At 40.9% G+C, this 12,780-nt stretch overlaps 1 pseudogene; it reads right to left on the bottom strand.

Moving 5' to 3' along the window:
• LOC109214743 overlaps positions 1 to 1,525 on the bottom strand; it is an 11,605-nt pseudogene extending 10,080 nt beyond the window's left edge.
• Between the last annotated feature and the right edge of the window lie 11,255 nt (positions 1,526 to 12,780).

The raw sequence follows: 12,780 nt of genomic DNA, 5'->3' as shown, positions 1-12,780 counted from the left end.
ACTATGTCTATGAAGCCTCTACTGATAAACTGACGCACTGCTCAGGACATGAGATTTCCTGGACAACTCTCTAAGTAAACAAAGAAATAACTAAATAAAGATGACTCTAAGGAATACTCCACGAACAAAAGCGGAGCTCACCAATAGAACTGGAAGAGAAGGAAGTCCTAACTCGTAGCCTGCTCGCCTGCAAATTCGGTTCCTATGCTGTACCGCAGACCAACGTAGGTTCCCAAAAGAGAACGTCAGTACCATCCATTGTACTCAGTGAGTCTCGACAACAGGGGGCGAAACTTTAGTAACATATACATTATGAGCAAAGGTTCTAAATGCATGTAAAATATAAAGCTTATAAGAATAATTCTAAATAATTTCATAATAGCAGTTTATGAATATTCTAAAAGAAATTCTTTTATTTTTCTTTCTTATAAAAAAAAAAGATACTTCACTTCATACTTTGGGAGTTCCAACTATCCTGGCATGTTTCTGTCACCGTGTGATCGGCATGGGTTCGATCCCAACCTGATCGAATAGGCCCAATCCACGAGGTGCCACTTGCTTCATGGTTCTCAGCGCTCATGTATCATACCTTAGCTTAGCTAAGTAAATTCTCAGCAACGAGAGACCCTCGACTCGTGTGCTCCCTACTTTGGCATAAGTAGTTTCAGGAAGTCAACGTCTTGGTCAGGACCCTCGGCCTGGACGATGACCCCTTCTCAGAATAAAGGATACTCCCAAAAGAAATCTTTTCTTTCTAAAACTTCTTCTTGTGACTTTTCAAGTCTAAATCTTTTCTTTTTGGAACATCATGTACATGCTCATGCTGGTATCCTTAAATGTAAATCATGGCATAAGAATGAAATTAACATCTAAAAGTATTTCTAAACATTCTTGCTTCTTCATAAATTTTCAACATGAAAATAGCATATAAGAATAACACAAAAAAATCTGAAAATTTCTGCACATATATCATAATAAGTCATCTAAACTTTTGCTAGAACAATTCTAAGTTAATAGGTACTCACTCGCTCCAATTAAGTAAATATAAACTCTTTTTAGCAATTCATCAAACACCTTGTATGCGTTCTTTGTGAGTTAAACCACTTTAGTAAAGGGTTATACCAACTCACCTCAAAACTCCTCGAGCCAATACGTCGACCCCAGTCCAATTTATACCCGTCAAACAATTGATTCTACAACAACTAATGCATTTTAATTAAGTTTAAAGCTTCACACCTGAACATGAGATTTACTATTGATACAGAGGAAGAAGGGAATTAACTATTCAATTCTTACCTATTACTACTGTAGAATAATTGACAATAAGAAATTTTATGTACCTGAGTTCAAGAATTTGTGATTTGTAAAGTACCCTAAATTTTTTTGAGTCACTGCCTCTGTTTCGTAGCCTTTGTGCTTGCTGCGTGAAAGAAACAATGTTCTCTTTCTCTATTTAGAATAAGGCTTTTTAGCCTTCACGTGAAAGAACAGAAGTCTGTTCGATCAAGGCTTTTTAAGCCTTATGCCCCCCTTTTTTCTTTTAATCTAATTTGTTCAAGGCTTTAAGCCTTTTGAAAGCTTTTCCTCTCTTTTTTTTTTGGTAAACTTAACTAATAATTAATGATACCCACTATTAATAATTAATAATACTAAAATTATTAATATATTATTAATATTCCTCTAATTGTATATCCAATTATTTAAGTCTCTCTCTCTCTCTCTATATATATATATATATATATATATATATTCACTATAGGCAAGAAAAATAGTAATAGCAATAATAATAAAAAATTCTATTATTAGCGTGTCTCGAAACTTTTATAAATTTGAGGAGTGTTACAATCTTCCCTTCTTAAAAACATTTGTCCTCGAATGTTGCTAGGGCCTTATTCTTAAGCTAACAATCATTCCTTAGGCCCTTGAACCTCTTAAGTTTTCTTAGCACTACTCACTTTTCCAAAGGACTCAAATTTTGGCTAACTCCCTAAATTTTCAAAAATTTCGGCAGAGTTTCCCTTGTAAATTGGACTATCCAAAAAATATCCCTGTCACAAATACCACAACTACACCAACAACAACCAAATATACCATAACAGGCCATTCATAGGCACCATACGCAGTTCATAAATTAATTACTCACACTCCGCAAGGAAGTACCACAATAACTAACAAGAATCTAAATCACAACACTTTAGCAAAAGTAAATCACTTTAATGAATTAAATATACTATGGCATAAACTAAATCACTAAAACAACTAAATATAATCTTGGAAGGATATAAACACTTGCTAACTTGTATTTAATAAATGAAATATAAATGTCAAGCCAAACCTAGGTTCACATACCTTGTTACTCAAATAAATAAGGATACTTCTTCCTCATATCTTCCTCGACCTCCCACGTAGCTTCTTTTGAATCATGATTACTCTACAAAACTTTTACTGATGCTATATCTTTTGTTCTCAACTTTCTTACTTGTCTATCGAGAATTTCTATAGGTACCTCTTCATAAGTCAAACCTTCTTTAATTTCTATGGTATCGGCAGGTTTATATGTGACTCATCATGAATGTACTTTCTAAGTATAGACACATAAAAGACAGGATGAAAAGAGGACAACTCAACGGGTAGCGCTAGCTTATAAGCCACGTTTCCTTTCTTTTCTAGAATTTCATAAGGTCCGATAAATCTAGGGCTAAGTTTCCCTTTCTTACCAAACCTCATAACTCCTTTCATTGGTGAAACATTCAAAAACACCTTATCACCAACCATGAACTCTAACTCACGATGCCTCTTGTCAGAATAAGACTTTTGACGACTCTGAGTCGCTTTAAGTCTTTCTCTAATTAGCTGAACTTTATCCAAGGCCTCACAAATAATCTCTGGACCAATCAACGGCACCTCTGTTGGTTCAAACCAACCCACTAGAGACCTACATCACCGCCCATACAATGTTTCATAAGGAGCCATACCAATGCTGGCCTGATAGTTGTTATTGTAAGCAAATTCTATAAGTGGCAAGTGATCATCCCAATTACCTCCAAAATCTATAACACACGCACGCAGCATATCTTCGAGAGTTTGAACAGTGGTGAAAATGAGCGGTGCTTAAATTGATCTTGGTCCCTAATCTTTTCTGAAATACCTGCCAAAAATGAGCCGTGAACTGAGGGCCTCTGTCAGATATGATTGAAACTGGAGTACATGCAATCGGACTATTTCTTTGATGTACAACTACGTATACTGCTCTGCGAAATCTGTCATCTTTACTGGTAGGAAATGCGCGGACTTTGTCAGTCGGTCTACAATAACCCAAATTGGATCATGTTTACGGTATGTGCGAGGTAGACCTACTACGAAATCCATATTAATCATCTCCCACTTCCACTGTGGTATCTCTATGTCTTGAGCTAGGCCACCAAGCCTCTGATGCTCGGCTTTGACTTGCTGGCAATTTAAAGATTTAGCCACATGATCTGCTACTTGTTTCTTCATGCCTTTCCACCAATACAACTCTTTCAAATCTAGATACATTTTGGTAGCACCTGGGTGGATAAAGTACCTCGAACTGTGAGCTCCCTCCATTATGGCCTTCCTAAGACCATCTACATCAGGCACACATAACCGATCATTTAACTTCAAAACTCTGTCACTTCCTAGAGTGAAAGCAGTGATTTCTTTGCTTCTGACTCCTTCTTTTAATTTCACTAAGTACGGATCTTCATCTTGCTTAGCCTTAGCATGCGCAACAAGGAAGGATTGCACTAAGGCATAAGTATTTATATCTCCTTCTTCGGTCTCATCCAATCTAATTCCATCATTTGCTAGTTTTTGAATTTCTCGACCCAAAGATCGCCTTTGTACTGCAAGATGGGCCAGGACACCCATTGACTTCCTACTAAGTGCATCTGCTACAACATTAGCTTTGCCCGGGTGATAAGGATATTGATGTCATAATCTTTCAATAGCTCGAGCCACCTTCTCTATCTCAAATTTAGTTCTTTTTGCTTGAAAATGTCTTGGAGGCTTTTGTGATCTGTAAACACTTCAGAATGCTCGCCATAAAGGTAGTGTCACCATATTTTTAATGCAAACACCACTGCTGCAAGCTGTCACGACCCGGAATTCCCACCCTCGGGAGTCGTGATGGCGCCTACTCGTAGAAGCTAGGCAAGCCACGAAATTAGAACTCTTTAACTCTTTTGTTTTTAATCCTTTTTACAACTTATGTTAACAAGTGATAAACATTTAGATAATAGCGGTATATGACATTAAGCGGAAGACTTAAGTAAAATAAACCAAGATAATACGACAATCAACACATGCCTCTACCCAGAAACTGGTGTCACAACATTCACGGACTGTCTATGATTACTACATACAAATGTCAGAAAGAAAGGAACTCAGTCTGTCTCGGATACAAATGATAACAGAACGAAATAGTAGATAGAAGAGACGCCGGGCTTGCGGACGCCTGCAGGACTACCTCGGGATCTCTGGACTGAAGGCTGGCTCCCAAGCTACTACTGATGTCCCAGTACTGCTCCGGTGTCTGCATAGAGTGCAGAGTGTAGCATCAGCACAACCGACCCCATGTGCTGGTAAGTGATTGGCCTAACCCCAGCGAGGTAGTGACGAGGCTAGGACCAGACTCCAGATAAACCTGTGCAGTTATTTATATATATACAACGGGAAAATAAACTAGAACAAACAATTAAAGCTGGGAAGGGGAAACATGCTTCGGGAATAACAGATAAAACAGTACCTCAAGAGAATTATCAAGGAACAAAAATTTAACTTCTAACAAGAATAAAGAAAGTAAATGCAGATTTCACTCTTGGTTCACATCTTGTTGCAGGCGTGCAACCCGATCCCATTTCTCATATCTTGTGCTAGGCGTACCACCCGCTCCCATTTCGTCTAATCTCGTGGTAGGCGTACCACCCGATCCCATTTCATCAAATCTCGTGGTAGGCGTACCACCCGATCGCATTTCATCAAATCTCGTGGTAGGCGTACCACCCGATCGCATTTCATCAAATCTCGTGGTAAGGGTACCACCCGATCCCTTTTCATCAAATCTCGTGGTAGGCATACCACCCGATCCCTTTCACAAGCCAACACAAAATCACAGGGAGTCCCGGCAAGGGAAACAAAGCAATATAATAACTTCCCGGCAAGGGAACAACAATATCAAGACAAGCATTCCGGCAAGGGAGAATCAGCTATAACCAATCCTAACTCAACTCCTACTCCGCTCAATTAGTACCAACACTCAATTATAAATAAAATCCACACAAATAAACCAAATCTTTGCTCAATATCGAGAATCATCAATTATAACATCCGTAGTAACATTTAAGAACACAATAACTATCAATTCAAGACTCACGATCATGCTTGACATCAACGTATAGATACTCGTCACCATGCCTATACATCGTACACATCAAGAAGCAATTAGCAAATAGGATGCAACTCCTAATCACTCAAGCTAAGGTTAGACCGGACACTTACCTCAAACTCCCACGGCCAACTCAAGCCTCAAACACCGCCTTTCCTTTCGAATTCGGCTCCAAATCGATCGTATCTATACATAGTCGACTTCATAACATCAATAAATGCTAAACAATTCAATTCCAATGCCAAATTATAGCTTTCTAATCATTCTTCCCAAAAACCCAAAAATTGACCCCGGGCCCGCTTGGTCAAAACATGAGGTTCGGACCAAAATCAAATCACCCATTCACCCACGAGCCCAAATATATAATTATTTCTAGAATTCGACCCCAAAACGAGGTCTAAATCACAATTAATCAAAAAGTCCTAACTCTACCCAAATCCCTAATTTTCCACCCTTAATCTCATGTTTTAGGCCTAGAAATCTAGTGGGTGTTGATTAAAATGGAAGAAATCAAGTTAAAGATTACTTACCCAAGAGATTATGGTGAAGAAATGCTTCAAAAATCGTCCTAGAGCTTTGGAGAAGAAGAGGTTTATGAAATTTTTATAAAATCCCGTAAGTGTTCTATTTTGGGTCTTTTAAAATAACTGGGCAAATACACTGATCGCGTTCGCGATAGGCCCATCGCGTTCGCGATGAGTCAACCCTGTTAGGCCTTCGCGTTCGCGGAAAAGGGCTCGCGTTCGCGGAGCTTTGGTTCCTCAAGCCTACGCGTTCGCAGGCCAGTGGCCGCGTTCGCGATGAACAAAAAAGGTGACCCCTCCCCAGAACCTTACGCGTTCGCTAAGGGTCTCCCCCTTCAGCTTCGCGTTCGCGTCTCAACCTTCGCGTTCGTGAAGAAGAAATTGGGCACCTGAAATTTTTGCCTTACGCGTTCTCGAGATGGACCACGCGAACGCGAAGGGTAAAATCCCTGGGCAATGAACAGCCAAAAACTTGCAACTTTTTTGAGTTCCAGAAGCCTCCCGAAACACATCCGAAACACACCCGAGCGCTCGGGACTCCTAACCAAACATACGTACTAACCTAACAGCATCATACGAACTTATCCGTGCGATTAAATCGCCTCCCGAAACACATCCGAAACACACCCGAGCGCTCGGGGCTCCTAACCAAACATACGTACTAACTCAACAACATCATACGAACTTATCCGTGCGATTAAATCGCTAAAATAACCTCAATAAAAATGAATTAATCCTTTAAATTAAAGAATTTTTCTCAAACTTCATCAAGTATCAACTTTAGCAATTTAGGTCCGAATCACGTCTGATATCCGTTTTTCACCAAATTTCACAAAAACATCTTAAATCATATATAAGACCTGTACCGGGCGCCGGAACCAAAATACGGGCCCGATATTAGCATGTTCTAATCAAATTTCATTTCATATTTCCTTAAACAATTTGAGAAAACAATTTCCTTTAAAAATTTATTTCTCGGGCTTAGGACCTCGGAATTCGTTTCCGGGCATACGCCCAAGTCCCGTATTTTCCTACGGATCCTCCGGGACCGTCGAATCACGGGTCCAGGTCCGTTTACCCAAAACATTGACCGAAGTCAAATTAATTCATTTATTAGCCAAATTTTATCATTTTTTTCACAGATTTTCATATTTAAGCTTTCAGGCTACGCGCCCGGACTGTGCACGCAAATCAAGGTGACTCTAAATGAGGTTTTCAAGGCCTCGAAAACATAGAATTTAATTTAAAAGCAAGTGATGACCTTTTGGGCCATCACATTCTCCACCTCTAAAACAACCGTTCATCCTCGAACGGACAGAAGAAGGAAGTACCTGAGTCGAGAAAAAGATGGGGATAACGGCTTCGCATATCGGACACGGACTCCCAAGTCGATGCCTCAGTAGACTGACCTCTCCACTGAACACAGACAGAAGGAAAACTCTTCGACCTCAACTGACGAACCTGCCGGTCTAGAATAGCCACCGGCTCCTCCTCATAAGACAAGTCCTTGTCCAACTGAACAATGCTGAAATCTAACACGTGGGATGCATCGCCGTGATACCTCCGAAGCACGGACACATGAAACACTGGATGCACGGCTGATAAGCTCAGTGGCAATGCAAGCCTATAAGCCACATCTCCCACTCAATCAAGAATCTCAAATGGACCAATGTACCTAGGGCTAAGCTTGCCCTTCTTCCCAAATATCATCACGCCCTTCATAGGCGATACTCGAAGCAATACCGCTCACCGACCATGAAAGCCAAATCTCGAACCTTGCGGCCGGCATACTCTTTTGCCTGGACTGAGCTGAACGAAGCCTGTCCTGAATGATCCTGACCTTGTCCAAGGCATCCTGAACCAGATCTGTACCCAACAACCGAGCCTCCCCCGGCTCAAACCATCCAATCGGAGACCGACACCGCCTACTATATAAGGCCTCATAAGGAGCCATCTGAATACTCGACTGGTAGCTGTTGTTGTAGGCAAACTCCGCTAAAGACAAAAACCGATCCCACGAGCCTCCAAAGTCAATAACACAAGCTCGGAGCATATCCTCTAAAATCTGAATAGTCTGCTCGGACTGCCCGTCCGTTTGGGGATGAAATGCTGTGCTCAATTCAACCTGTATGCCCAACTCTCGCTGAACTGCTCTCCAGAAGCGCGAGGTAAACTGCGTACCTCGGTCCGAAATGATAGACACGGGCACACCATGAAGGCGAACAATCTCTCGGATATAAATCTCAGCTAGCCTCTCAGCAGAATAAGTGACTGCCACAGGAATGAAATGTGCTGACTTGGTCAGCCTATCAACAATGACCCATACTGCGTCGAACTTCTTTCGAGTTTGCGGAAGTCCAACAACAAAATCCATAGTGATCCGCTCCCACTTCCACTCGGGAAGCTCAATCCTCTGGAAAAAACCACCGGGCCTCTGGTGCTCGTACTTAACCTGCTGACAATTCAAACACCGAGCCACATATGCCACGATATCCTTCTTCACTCTCCGCCACCAATAATGGTGCCACAAATCCTGATACATCTTCGCAGCGCCCGGATGATTAGAGTACCGGGAGCTATGAGCCTCCTCTAAAATCAACTCTCGAAGACCATCCACATTGGGCACACAGACTCGGCCTTGCAATCTCAAAACTCCATCATCACCTAGGGTAACCTGCTTGGCACCTCCGTGCTGCACTGTGTCTCTAGACACAAATGGGGATCATCAAACTGCCGATCACGGATACGCTCCAATAATGAAGAATGGACGACCGTGCAAGCCAACACACGACGGGGCTCAGAAACATCCAGTCTCACGAACTGATTGGCCAAAGCCTAAACATCCAAAGCAAGCGGTCTCTCACCGACCGGAATATAAGCAAGACTGCCCATACTGGCTGACTTCCTACTCAATGCATCGGCCACCACATTGGCCTTTCCCGGATGATATAAAATGGTGATATCATAATCTTTCAACAACTCCAACCACCTCCTCTGCCTCAAATTCAACTCCTTTTGCTTGAACAAGTACTGAAGACTCTTATAATCAGTGAATACCTCACATGCCATGCCATACAGATAATGCCACTGAATCTTCAATGCGTGAACTATGGCTGCCAACTCCAAATCATGAACCGAATAGTTCTTCTCATGAATTTTCAACTGCCGCGAAGCATAGGTGATGACCTTGCCATCCTGCATCAACACTGCTCCTAGCCCAACACGAGATCCATCACAAATAAACAGTATAAGGCCCTAAACCTGTGGGCAAGACCAACACCGGTGCCGTAGTCAGAGCTGTCTTGAGCTTCTGAAAGCTCGCCTTACACTCCGACCATCTGAACTAGGCACCCTTCTGGGTCAATCTGGTCATCGGGGCTGCAATAGATGAAAACCCCTCCACGAACCGACGATAGTAGCCTGCCAATCCCAAGAAACTCCAAATCTCTGTAGCTGATGCTGGTCTAGGCCAGTTCTTGATTGCCTCAATCTTCTTTGGGTCCACCTGAATACCCTCTATTGATACAACATGACCCAGAAATGCAACTGAACTCAACCAGAACTCACACTTGGAGAACTTAGCATATAACTGACTATCCCTCAGAGTCTGAAGAACCACTCTAAGGTGCTGCTCATGCTCCTCCTGGCTGCGGGAATATATCAATATATCATCAATGAAGACTATCACGAACGAATCCAAGTAAGGTATGAACACTCGGTTCATCAAATCCATAAAAGCTGCTGGGGCATTTGTCAACCCGAATGACATAACCAAGAACTCATAATGCCAGTACCGAGTGCAAAAAGTTGTCTTAGGGACATCGGATGCCCTAATCCTCAACTGATGGTAGCCAGATCTCAAGTCAATCTTTGAAAATACCTTGGCACCCTGAAGTTGATCGAACAAATCATCAATCCTCGGCAGCGGATACTTATTCTTGATTGTAACCTTGTTCAATTGCCGGTAATCAATACACATTCTCATTGACCCGTCCTTTTTTTAACAAACAACACCGGCGCACCCCAAGGCGAAACACTGGGTCTAATGAAACTCTTCTCAAGCAAGTCTTGTAACTTCTCCTTTAACTCTTTCAACTCAGGCGGGGCCATACGATACGGCGGGATAGAAATGGACTGAGTGCCCGGAACCAGATCAATGCAAAAGTCAATATCCATGTCGGGTGGCATACCCGGCAGGTCTGAAGGGAATGCCTCAGGAAACTACCGAACAACGGGCACAGAATCAATAGGAGGGACCTCGGCACTAGAATCACGAATATATGCCAAATAGGCCAAACAGCCCTTCTCGACCATACGCCGAGCCTTCACATACGAGATAACACTACGGGTATAATGACCAGGAGTCCCTCTCCACTCTAAATGAGGCAAACTCGGTAAAGCTAAGGTCACAGTCTTGGCATGACAATCCAAGATAGCGTGGTAAGGTGATAACCAATCCATCCCCAATATAACATCAAAATCAACCATGTCCAGAAGCAACGAATCTACACGAGTCTCAAGACCCCCAATCACCACAATACAAGAACGATGGACTCGATATACCACAATAGAATCACCCACCGGTGTAGACACATAAAAAGCAGCACTCAAAGAATCACTAGGCATGACCAGATACGGTGCAAAGAAAGATGACACATACGAGTACGTAGACCCTGGATCAAATAATACTGAAGCATCTCTATCACAAACCAGAACAATTGTTGATACCCAATTTTTCCCTATGTATTTTTTTACATGCAAATACTTTCAAAATAACATATATAAGTATGCCTAAGTGTTTTAGTATTTTTCCCTAATTTTTTAAAGGATTTTTGAAAAAAATTATTGCCCACTTTAGCAGTACAAAAACCAATAATTATTACCAAAATTATCATTTTGGTGAATAACTTATTTTATTCTCATATTTATACCAAAATATAGCTAGGGTAATTTTTATACATTTTTACAAATTTATTGGTGTTTTAAAAACTAAATTGCATATAAATGCGATTTTAGCCTATTTTAAGAATTAACAACATTTTTAATTATAAAATTTATTCCAGTATTTTTAGTTTAATGATTATATATTATTAATTAATATAGTGCTTTCAATTTGTTTTAAAAAATTATTTTACTATTTTTATAAATTTAAAAGGGAAAAACTGGCTATTTAAAATCTAGCCTCATTTTATTTCAATTATAGCCAAAATTGGTTCCCCTTATTGACCCAATTTCGAACCCAATTTCAGACCAGCTCAATTCCATTTAACCCAACCCTTAACCCATTTATAATTACCCGACCCAAGCCCTTTTGATCTTGGCCGTTGATTTCTGAGATCTACGGCCCCTATCCACTCTTCCATAATTAAACCCAAATGACTACCCTACTTCGTTCATTTTCCATCTCTCAGCCACCTCCAAACACCCCCACCCCCTCTCTCAAACTCTCTCGAAGGTTCTTGAAACCCTAGCCTGTCTCACCATCTTCAACCACAACCTCACCGGAATCCATGGACTCTCCGGCCATGGATGGCTTGAACCTATCTCTCTCTGGTCTTAAACACTTGGTGTTCGAAGTTTTGAGGTCTGACCTCGATGGTGTCCGTTCAGATCTTCTCTGATTCAAGGTTCTATGGCCTCTCCGGCCTTGCTCCGGCGTATCCAAACATTATGAGCCTATCTCTGACTTATCCGACTCAGATCGGACCTATTCCAAGCCTTTCTCGTTTTAGGGTTCCTCTGAAACCCTAGCTATTCGACGTTTTCTCTGATTGTTTTCTTAGATCTGTTCTATATCTGTGCTCTACTTGAGTTTTTTTTAGGAACATTTTCCCCAAATTTTCTTTCAAAAATTCCTTCTTTCCGATTTAGGGTTTCCTGAAAGGTTCAAAATGTTTTTCCAACTTGTCTTTTCCTTTCTTTGTGTGTATTTGTCACGCATGTTCTTCTACTGTTTTTTATGCTTTCTTTCTACCCTACATGATTTTTCTGTGCTTTGTTTTTCTACTGTGTTCCTAGACCATGCTCGCATGTTTGTCTTGTTGTGTTTTCCTATACGTTCTTTGCTATATTTTTTTCGGTATTTTGTGCTTTCTTACTGTATGCATTTCATACTGAGTTCTTAAGTTTTGTTTGCCTTCTATTGCACTTTGTTTGAGTTCCCTTTAAACGTGTTTCTTCTACTGTTTTCTTAAGTGTTATACTATCGCTTTTCTCTTCTGAACTTGCTTAAGTCCCAGGTCTTCATAAACATGTTCCTTCTACTCTCACTATGCTTCAAATCAGTTTCTTCACTCTGTTTGCTTCGAACTTGCTATTGTATCTGTTTGTTTTCTCATGAGTCTCTGAAAGAGATCTCTGAGCCTGTTTCATTTACTTGCCTCCTCATCTCTATATCTTATTCGAAGTGGAAACCTTAGAATTTGGGGGTCTTTGACAAGGTTTGGTCAGGTGTTTGAACTGGGGTTCTATTTTGGAACCCTTGACTCTTCTAGACTCATTCTGAGTCTATGAGCTAATTTTGAACTTCTTTGTTTATGACTCTAAACTTTTTCTATGCTAGACTCTTCTACTGATTAGCATGGTAGTTCTTCGTGCTTAAGCATAGCTGTATGTTTTTATATGTGTGATGAACTCTTTCTTCCGAAAAGGTTTTCCAACTTATGATTGATTCATAATCCTTTTCTTTAGGTTGGTTTGATTGTTACTGATTTTCCTTAAGTAAAACCTTTCTTCACCTTTTCTGACTGGATTCATCCATACCAAATTCAGACCTTGTGATTTACTGGCTGTTAATTGATTTCCTTTCCTTATTTCCACAAACCATGTGCTACCAGACTTTTTCCTTAA

The sequence above is a fragment of the Nicotiana attenuata genome, unplaced genomic scaffold, assembly GCF_001879085.1.
Source record: "Nicotiana attenuata strain UT unplaced genomic scaffold, NIATTr2, whole genome shotgun sequence".
Lineage (NCBI taxonomy): Eukaryota > Viridiplantae > Streptophyta > Magnoliopsida > Solanales > Solanaceae > Nicotiana > Nicotiana attenuata.
This window is presented reverse-complemented; position numbering and strand designations above follow the sequence as displayed.